We start from the raw sequence: 9,019 nt of genomic DNA on the forward strand, positions 1-9,019 counted from the left end.
GAGAGCTCAGACCAAGAAGGCGGGCCTGGCGCGGGCCGGGGGGGGGGGGGCGGGGGGGAGAGGGGGCGGTGCACACCACTGGCCGGGTGGGAGGAGAAGGAGGGAAGGGGGAAGCAGACGAGGCTTGAGGCAGAAAACCTGCAGGAAGAAGGAATGGACGGCCGGCCCAGCAGACACATGGAGCGCGTGGCTGGGCGCGCACACAGTGACCTCACGAGGTGGCTCACCTCTGTGAGGGTCTTGCTTAACGTTGCAAGGGAGGATGAAGAGGGCAAGGAGAGTCGCTCTGCAGGAGTTTGTGAATAAAGTACATCATGGCCACTGAATTAACTCGATCAACTTGGAACACTTGCAAGCCCTCCGTGTGCCAAACTCTGGGCCCCTTCCTTTCTAGCTTAAAAGCCTCTACCTCTCTGTTGCCTACAGGAAAAAAAAACCCAAGCTTCTTGGCATTCAAAGCTCTTGCTCACGCGGCCTGCCCTCCTCCCACCTCATCCCACGGTTCGCCATCCTCAACCCCCCCCTCCACTGGGGGTGGAGCCCTGTGTTCCCCAGAACCAACTATGTTGTTTGCTTGGCAGTCCCTGTTCTGAAAAACTCTGTTCAGCCTTCTAATCCCTGGTTCGACCTCAGTTTTTCAGAGAAGTCCTCCCTGGTGATTTCACCCCTCCCCGCCTTCCCTCCAGAGCGCACCAGCTTTCCTCTCTATTTGCTTTTGTCCTGTGCATGCTTGTTACCGCTCACTTACTACGCCCCGTAATCTGTGTGTATGTCCTCGTTCCCACCCTGCTGAGCTCCCCCTAGGCAGGGACCACGCTCCCGGCAGGACTGACTCATTTTTATTTCCCCTGGATTGAGCACAGTATCAGGCTTGTGGGTGTCAAGAAGTGTTTGCTAAGGGGCGCCTGGGTGGCTCAGTCGTTAAGCGTCTGCCTTCGGCTCAGGTCATGATCCCAGGGTCCTGGGATCGAGCCCCACATCGGGCTCCCCGCTCTGCGGGAAGCCTGCTTCTCCCTCTCCCACTCCCCCTGCTTGTGTTCCCTCTCTCTCTGTGTCAAATAAATAAATAAAATCTTAAAAAAAAATCAAGTCAAGAGAAATAGGTCTGTAATGCATATTTTCTTGTTTGTTTGCTTGTCTAGTGGGAAGTGCATTTACATGATGCAAAGTTCAAAAGGTAGAAAGAGGTAACCCCCCATGCCCCCTACCCCCCATGCCCCTACCCCCCATGCCCCTACCCCCCATGGCCTTACCCCCCATGGCCCTACCGCCCATGGCCCTACCCCCCATGGCCCTACCCCCCATGCCCCTACCCCCCATGGCCCTACCCCCATGCCCCTACCCCCCATGCCCCCTACCCCCCATGGCCCTACCCCCATGCCCCTACCCCCCATGCCCCCTACCCCCCATGCCCCCTACCCCCCATGGCCCTACGCCCCATGGCCCTACCCCCCATGCCCCCTACCCCCCATGCCCCCTACCCCCCATGCCCCCTACCCCCCATGCCCCTACCCCCCATGCCCCCTATCCCCCATGCGCCTACCCCCCATGCCCCTACCCCCCATGGCCCTACCCCCCATGGCCCCTACCCCCCATGGCCCTACCCCCCATGGCCCCTACCCCCCATGCCCCCTACCCCCCATGGCCCTACCCCCCATGCCCCCTTCTCCCTCTTGACCCCATTCTCACCTCCCTCAGTCACTCCTACATCTTTCCGAGGCACATTCACAAGCAAATACATGCCTGTCATTTTTGTCCTTTCCGTGCACCTGGTTGCATACACTATACGCTGTTCTGTGGCTTGAATTTTCCACACCGCAGCATAAATCAGGAGATCATTCCGAATCAGGACTTGAAGAGCTTCCTTGTTCTTAAAGGTGCTCCTATTTTGATGCAGAAAAAAGTCTGCCCGGTTTTGTAAAAGTTGGACATCTAGGTTGCTTGCAATCTTGTGTAAGTATTAAAAAAAAGTGTTTTTGCGAGGTGCCTGGGTGGCTCAGTTGGTTGGGCATCTGCCTCTGGCTCAGGTCATGATCCGGGGGTCCTGGGTTCGAGTCCCACATCCAGCTCCCTGCTCAGCGGGGAGTCTGCCTCTCCCTCTCTTCCTCCTCCCACTCATGTGCTCTCTCTCTCTCTCTCTCAAATAAATAAATAAAAATCTTTTTAAAAAAGTGTTTGCTAAAAGAGATTACCGGGCATATACATCATTTCTCAAATGTAGGTATATATGTAGTACAAAATCCTAGAAATGGAATGTCTGGGTCAAAAGCCTGTGTACATTTGGCATATGTAAAATTGCCTCCCCACATAGAAGTTGTACCAATTTATACTTGCATCAGCAAGTCCACTAATGTGTGAGAATGCTCACTTTCCCTCCCTCTCGCCAACAGTGTGTTGATGAACACTTTTACCCTAGCCAATCTGACAGGTGAGAAATGGTATACTCGTGTAACTTTAATTTCTGTTTCTCTCGCTCTCAGTAAGGCTGAGCATCTTTTCATATTGTAGAAGCCAATTATATGTCCTTTTCTGTGAACTAGCTGCTCCATTTTTCTATTGGAATTTGGTCTTTTTCTTATTGATTTGTAGGAACTATTTACATGTTAAGGAAATTAGCCCTTTTCCAGCTCTGTCATGACTAAAAGGGTCCCAATAGCAACAATGGTTTTTTTCTACCTACACCAACTCCTTGGAGCCCAGATTGTGGTCCACAATATTATTCTCCACTAAAACCTAGCCTCCTTAGGGGGTACTTGGAGCAGGTAAAATTCAGGATACGCCTGGAACAGGCTATTGTTGCTAAAAATAAAAAAGTAAGGGCACTCTCAAGAAAGTCACAGGCTATACTGACAGGGCACAATCTCCAATTAGAAGGGCTCCCACTGGCTATGTTGAGACATTTTGGGGCACAAAAACCTAAATAAATGGGGCTAATGAAATAAGAAGTGTATCAGAATGCTTTCTGTTGCAAGTAACCAAAAAAAACCTATTCAAAATGACCCAGACAGTACAGAAAAATCATTATCTCAGAAAATAACAAGTCCATAAGTTAGGTTGGCTCTAGGATTGTTTAGTTCAGTTGCCCTACAGCATCACCAAGGAGCCAGGGTACTGTTTTTTCCATCCTTCATGACTTAGCTCCTTGATGGCAAAATGGTGCTGCTTCTACGACAATCCCATACAGACACAACACCACGCAGTGGGAAAAGAAGGACCATTGTAGGAAACAGAACGCCACCACGGCCACTGGTGCATGTTCGCTCGGACTCCGAGATCTCTGGGAAAACTCGAGATTGCAGGATTAAAAATAAGCAGGAAGGATCACAGTGAAATTCCCTTGGAATGTGTGTGGTCAGTTCCAAAGAACACAGCAGATGTTTAGTAGGTAGGAAGCCAGCTGTAAATAGCACACTGGGCACTCCCCTATTTGTTCCTTTATTCTGTTTTAAAGATTCTTACATGCTTGACTGATCCTGGGTACGTGGAGGAATGTGCCCTACTGCGCCCCTGCTGTAAATCATTATAGGTCTATATCGCCGTAGAAGGTATATAAGAGGATGGAAAATAAACCTCGGCACCTTGGGCTGTTAGCTCGGGGTCCCCTGTGCCTCGCTCTACTGTCGTCTCTTTTTCTCAGTTCCTTCGCCGCCCCAGGTCCCCGACTCTCAGAGGTCGACAAGTGGCGCCCGAACAGGGACCCGAAGCCCCCGTCGAGGAGTGATCAGCCAGCAATAGGAACCCTACAGAAGGTGGTAAGTAGGGCGCCTGAGTGGCTCAGTTGTTAAGCATCTGCCTTCGGCTCAGGTCATGGTCCCAGGGTCCTAGGATCGAGCCCCGCATCGGGCTCCCTGATCGGCAGGAAGCCTGCTTCTCCTTCTCTCACCACCCCGCTTGTGTTCCCTCTCTCGCTGTGTCTCTCTCTAATAAATAAATAAAATCTTAAAAAAAAAAAAAAAAGAAGGTGGTAAGTAGGAAAGTTTATTACAGGGTTATGGGGCAATCAAATTCGAAAGCATCAGGTTTTGCTGCGTTGATACATCATTTTCTTAAAGAATATGGAGCTACAGTTACTAAGCAGCGCATAGAAAAATGTTTGGAAACAGTAGTTGAATATAATCCTTGCTTTCCGGACGAAGGCTCCTTAGATGAGGAGACTTGGATCCGAGTGAAAAATAATGTCTCGAAGGCTACGAGACAGGGTGAAATGATTCCCCTTGATTTCTGGCCCATTTGGGCTTTAGTACGAGCAGTGATCAATACTATGGAAACTGCGGATAAGTTATCCCCGGCTGAGGTTGCTAAAGAAACTACTAACTCTTTACATACATATGAATTAGACGATGAGACTTTAGAAAAGGCTAAGACTGAAAGTAAAAAAATTTTCGCGGCTTCACAGTCGTGGCCGTTACCCACGGCCCCTCCGCTTTTAACGGAGGACCCCGCCGAAGATGAGATCAACCTCCCTCCACAGTAGATTTATTCCCTCTCAAACGATCCTCCCTAGTTCTCTCACCTCTCGAAAAGGAACTCGGATGGCAAGGGGCTAATGATCTATTTATGGCTTTCCCCGTAGACCGAACACAAGCTACTGGTCCCGTCTATGAGGGATTAGATTTAAATGCTTTAAGGGAACTAAAGAAGGCTCGCCACTTGTATGGACCCACAGCCCCTTATACTATAGAGATTTTGAAAACTTGGGCAAATTCTGGGGAGTGGATCCCTCGTGATTGGCATATGGTTGCACGGGCTTGCCTTAAGCCACAGGATTTATTGCAATGGAAAATGTGGCTATGGGATGGTGCTTATATGAAACCCCGGGCGAATCGGGCTAACCCAGCCATGCATCATATTTCTTTTGAAATGCTCACTGGCTCTGGCCCCTTTTCAGATGTTCGAGAGCAGTTGGTCAACACTCCACCTGCAACCACAGCGCAGGTCTCTGAAATCGCCCTCGCAGCTTGGGGAAAGCTAACCCCTTCAGGGGAAGTGGGGCAAAGTTATATAAAAATTGTGCAAGGCCCTACAGAAGCATATACTGATTTTATTTCTCAGCTTGAAATGGCTATTGACCGCCAAGTCAATAATAAACCTGCTAAAGAGCACTTGCTAAGACAGCTTGCTTTTGAAAATGCTAATGAGGACTGCCAAGCAGCCATCCGGCCCCATAGACAAACAGGAGGTATTCTCGATTATCTTCGTCTATGTAGAAATACTGGCATTCTTACACATCAAGCTCGGATAGCCTCCCTTCAGCTCATGGCCCTACAAAAACAACAGGATATGAAATGGTATAATTGTGGGAAAGTAGGACCTGACAAGAGGGAATGCCGTAAAGGCCCCCAACCTAGAGCCAATTCCCTTTCTAATACCACCCCTAGCCCCTGCCCTCACTGTGGCAAAGGCAAACATTGGGCCAAGGGATGCAGATCCAAATTTGACAGGCAAGGTAGCCCACTCCCATTAAGGTCGGGGAAACGGGATGCGGGGCCACCCCCGGGTCCTGAACAACAACGGGGGATTCAATATGTCGCCTCTCCAGCAGCAACTTCCTGCTGTGCACATAAACCCTCCCTGTTATCATTCAGTCCCGCCACCCAGGGAAGTGCGGCAGTAGATTTAACCACTCCTTTTACAGTAAGTCTTCACCCTGGTCTCAGGCCTCAAAAAATACCCACGGGTTATTATGGACCTTTACCAAGAGGAACCGTGGGTCTTGTGCTAGGAAGATCTAGCCTAAATCTTTTTTTTTTAATTTTTTATTGTTATGTTAATCACCATATATTACATCATTAGTTCTTGATGTAGTGTTCCATGATTCATTGTTTGTGCATAACACCCAGTGCTCCATGCAGAATGTGCCCTCTTTAATACCCATCACCAGGCTAACCCATCCCCTACCCCCCTCCCCTCTAGAACCCTCAGTTTGTTTTTCAGAGTCCATCATCTCTCATGGTTCGTCTCCCCCTCTGACTTACTCCCCTTCATTCTTCCCCTCCTGCTATCTTCTTCTTTTTCTTTTTTCTTAAAATATGTTGCGTTATTTGTTTCAGAGGTACAGATCTGTGGTTCAACAGTCTTGCACAATTCACAGCGCTCACCGTAGCACATACCCTCCCCAATGTCTATCACCCAGCCACCCCATCCCTCCCACCCCCCACCACTCCAGCAACCCTCAGTTTGTTCCTGAGATTAAGAATTCCTCATATCAGTGAGGTCATATGATACATATCTTTCTCTGATTGACTTATTTCACTCAGCATAACACCCTCCAGTTCCATCCACGTCGTTGCAAATGGCAAGATCTCATTCGTTTTGATGGCTGCATAATATTCCATTGTGTATATATACCACCTCTTCTTTATCCATTCATCTGTCGACGGACATCTTGGCTCTTTCCACAGTTTGGCTATTGTGGACATTGCTGCTATAAACATTGGGGTGCACGTACCCCTTCGGGTCCCTACATTTGTATCTTTGGGGTAAATACCCAGTAGTGCAATTGCTGGATCGAATGGTAGCTCTAATTTCAACTGTTTGAGGAACCTCCATACTGTTTTCCAGAGTGGCTGCACCAGCTTGCATTCCCACCAACAGTGTAGGAGGGTTCCCCTTTCTCCACATCCCCGCCAACATCTGTCATTCCCTGACTTGTTAATTTTAGCCATTCTGACTGGTGTGAGGTGGTATCTCATTGAGGTTTTGATTTGGATTTCCCTGAGGCCGAGCGATGTGGAGCACGTTGTCATGTGCCTGTTGGCCATTTGGATGTCTTCTTTGGGAAAATGTCTGTTCATGTCTTCTGCCCATCTCTTGATTGGATTATTTGTTCTTTGGGTGTTGAGTTTGATAAGTTCTTTATAGATTTTGGATACTAGCCCTTTATCTGATATGTCATTTGCAAATATTTTCTCCCATTCTGTCGGTTGTCTTTTGGTTTTGTGGACTGTTTCTTTTGCTGTGCAAAAGCTTTTTATCTTGATGAAATCCCAATAGTTCATTTTTGCCCTGGCTTCCCGTGCCTTTGGCGACGTTTCTAGGAAGAAGTTGCTGCGGCTGAGGTCGAAGAGGTTGCTACCTGTGTTCTCCTTTAGGATTTTGATGGACTCCTGTCTCACGTTTAGGTCTTTCAACCATTTGGAGCCTATTTTTGTGTGTGGTGTAAGGAAATGGTCCAGTTTCATTCTTCTGCATGTGGCTGTCCAATTTTCCCAACACCATTTGTTGAAGAGACTGTCTTTTTGCCATTGGACATTCTTTCCTGCTTTGTCAAAGATGAGTTGACCATAGAGTTGAGGGTCCATTTCTGGGCTCTCGATTCTGTTCCATTGATCTATGTGTCTGTTTTTGTGCCAGTACCATACTGTCTCGATGATGACAGCTTTGTAATAGAGCTGGAAGTCCGGAATTGTGATGCCGCCAGCTTCGCTTTTCTTTTTCAAGATTCCTCTGGCTATTCGGGGTCTCTTCTGGTTCCATACAAATTTTAGGATTATTTGTTCCATTTCTTTGAAAAAAGTGGGTGGTATTTTGATGGGGATTGCACTGAATGTGTAGATTGCTCTAGGTAGCATTGACATCTTCACAATGTTGGTTCTCCCAATCCATGAGCATGGAACGTTTTTCCATTTCTTTGTGTCTTCTTCAATTTCTTTCCTGAGTATTTTATAGTTTTCTGAGTACAGATCCTTTGCCTCTTTGGTTAAATTTATTCCTAGGTATCTTATGGTTTTGGGTGCAATTGTGAATGGGATCGACTCCTTGATTTGTCTCTCTTCTGTCTTGTTGTTGGTGTATAGGAATGCCACTGATTTCTGTGCATTGATTTTATAGCCTGCTACTTGACTGAATTCCTGCATGAGTTCTAGCAGTTTTGGGGTGGAGTCTTTTGGGTTTTCCACATACAGTATCATATCATCTGCAAAGAGTGAGAGTTTGACTTCCTCTTTGCCGATTTGGATGCCTTTGATTTCTTTTTGTTGTCTGATTGCTGTGATCTAGCCTAAATCTTAAAGGAATCCAGGTGATGACTGGAGTAATAGATTCTGACTATGAGGGAGAAATAATGGTGGTCGCACAGACTCGGGTTCCTTGGACCTTTAAGGGAGGAGATAGAATTCAGTTATTATTATTACCCTATGTACAAATTGGTCAGTCCCAACAGATCAGACGGGGAGGATTCGGTAGTACTGATCCTCTCATGGTTAAATGGGCTTCATTACTGACTCAGACTGATCATCCTTCTACGACTCTTAAAATTAAAGGAAGGACTAGAGGAAGGTCTAGTAGACTCTGGAGCCAACATTTCAGTAATAGCCTCCCAGCATTGGCCTAATACCCGGTCCACGCAAGCAACTTCTAGTTCGGTAGAAGGAATGGGTTTTGTGACGGCAGAAGAAATTCGACAAAGTAGTGTGCCACTTAAATGTGAGGGACCAGACGGATTAGAAGGAGTTATCCAGCCTTTCATCTTAAATACCCCCATTAATCTTTGGGGAAGAGACCTCTTGCAACAGTGGGAAGCCGAGCTAGTCATCCCCCCTAAATCGACCAATTAATCAAATCAGGACAAAGATGGGCTATAAACCAGGACAGGGCTTAGGCAGACAACGTGAAGGAATAAAGGAGCCTATCATTGCCCAAGGACAAACTCATAGGGCTGGACTGGGTTACCCTTTTTCCTAGGGGCCATTGAGGAGAAGAGCCCTGTCCCCATTAAAATAACATGGAAAACTTCTTCCCCGGTTTGGACTCCTCAATGGCCCCTTCCGATAGAAAAATTGCAGGCCTTAGAACAAATTATTCAAGAACAATTGCAGGCAGGACATATAGAGCCTTCGCAATCTCCTTGGAACGCTCCTGTTTTTGTTATCAGAAAGAAATCAGCCAGTCACCCGCCACTGCACCCGATCAGTTTCTGTTGGCTGGTGCAATCCAGTGGTGAGCTGATAGTAAACCCCAGTTTAGGAAACAGCATTGTTCTTCATGTGGATGACTCTGTGCCGAAAGCATGGGAACAGCC

General features: G+C 47.6%; 1 non-coding gene across 1 annotated transcript; it reads left to right on the top strand.

Annotated features, from left to right (window-relative positions):
• The first annotated feature begins 8,890 nt into the window (after positions 1–8,890).
• LOC114204144 (small nucleolar RNA SNORA65) lies at positions 8,891–9,019 on the top strand. The gene has a single exon (XR_003608125.1). It is a non-coding gene; the product is annotated as a small nucleolar RNA SNORA65 (small nucleolar RNA).

The sequence above is a fragment of the Eumetopias jubatus genome, unplaced genomic scaffold (assembly GCF_037043125.1).
Source record: "Eumetopias jubatus isolate StellerSeaLion01/CBP00866 unplaced genomic scaffold, mEumJub1_p1.0 scaffold_10, whole genome shotgun sequence".
Classification (NCBI taxonomy): domain Eukaryota; kingdom Metazoa; phylum Chordata; class Mammalia; order Carnivora; family Otariidae; genus Eumetopias; species Eumetopias jubatus.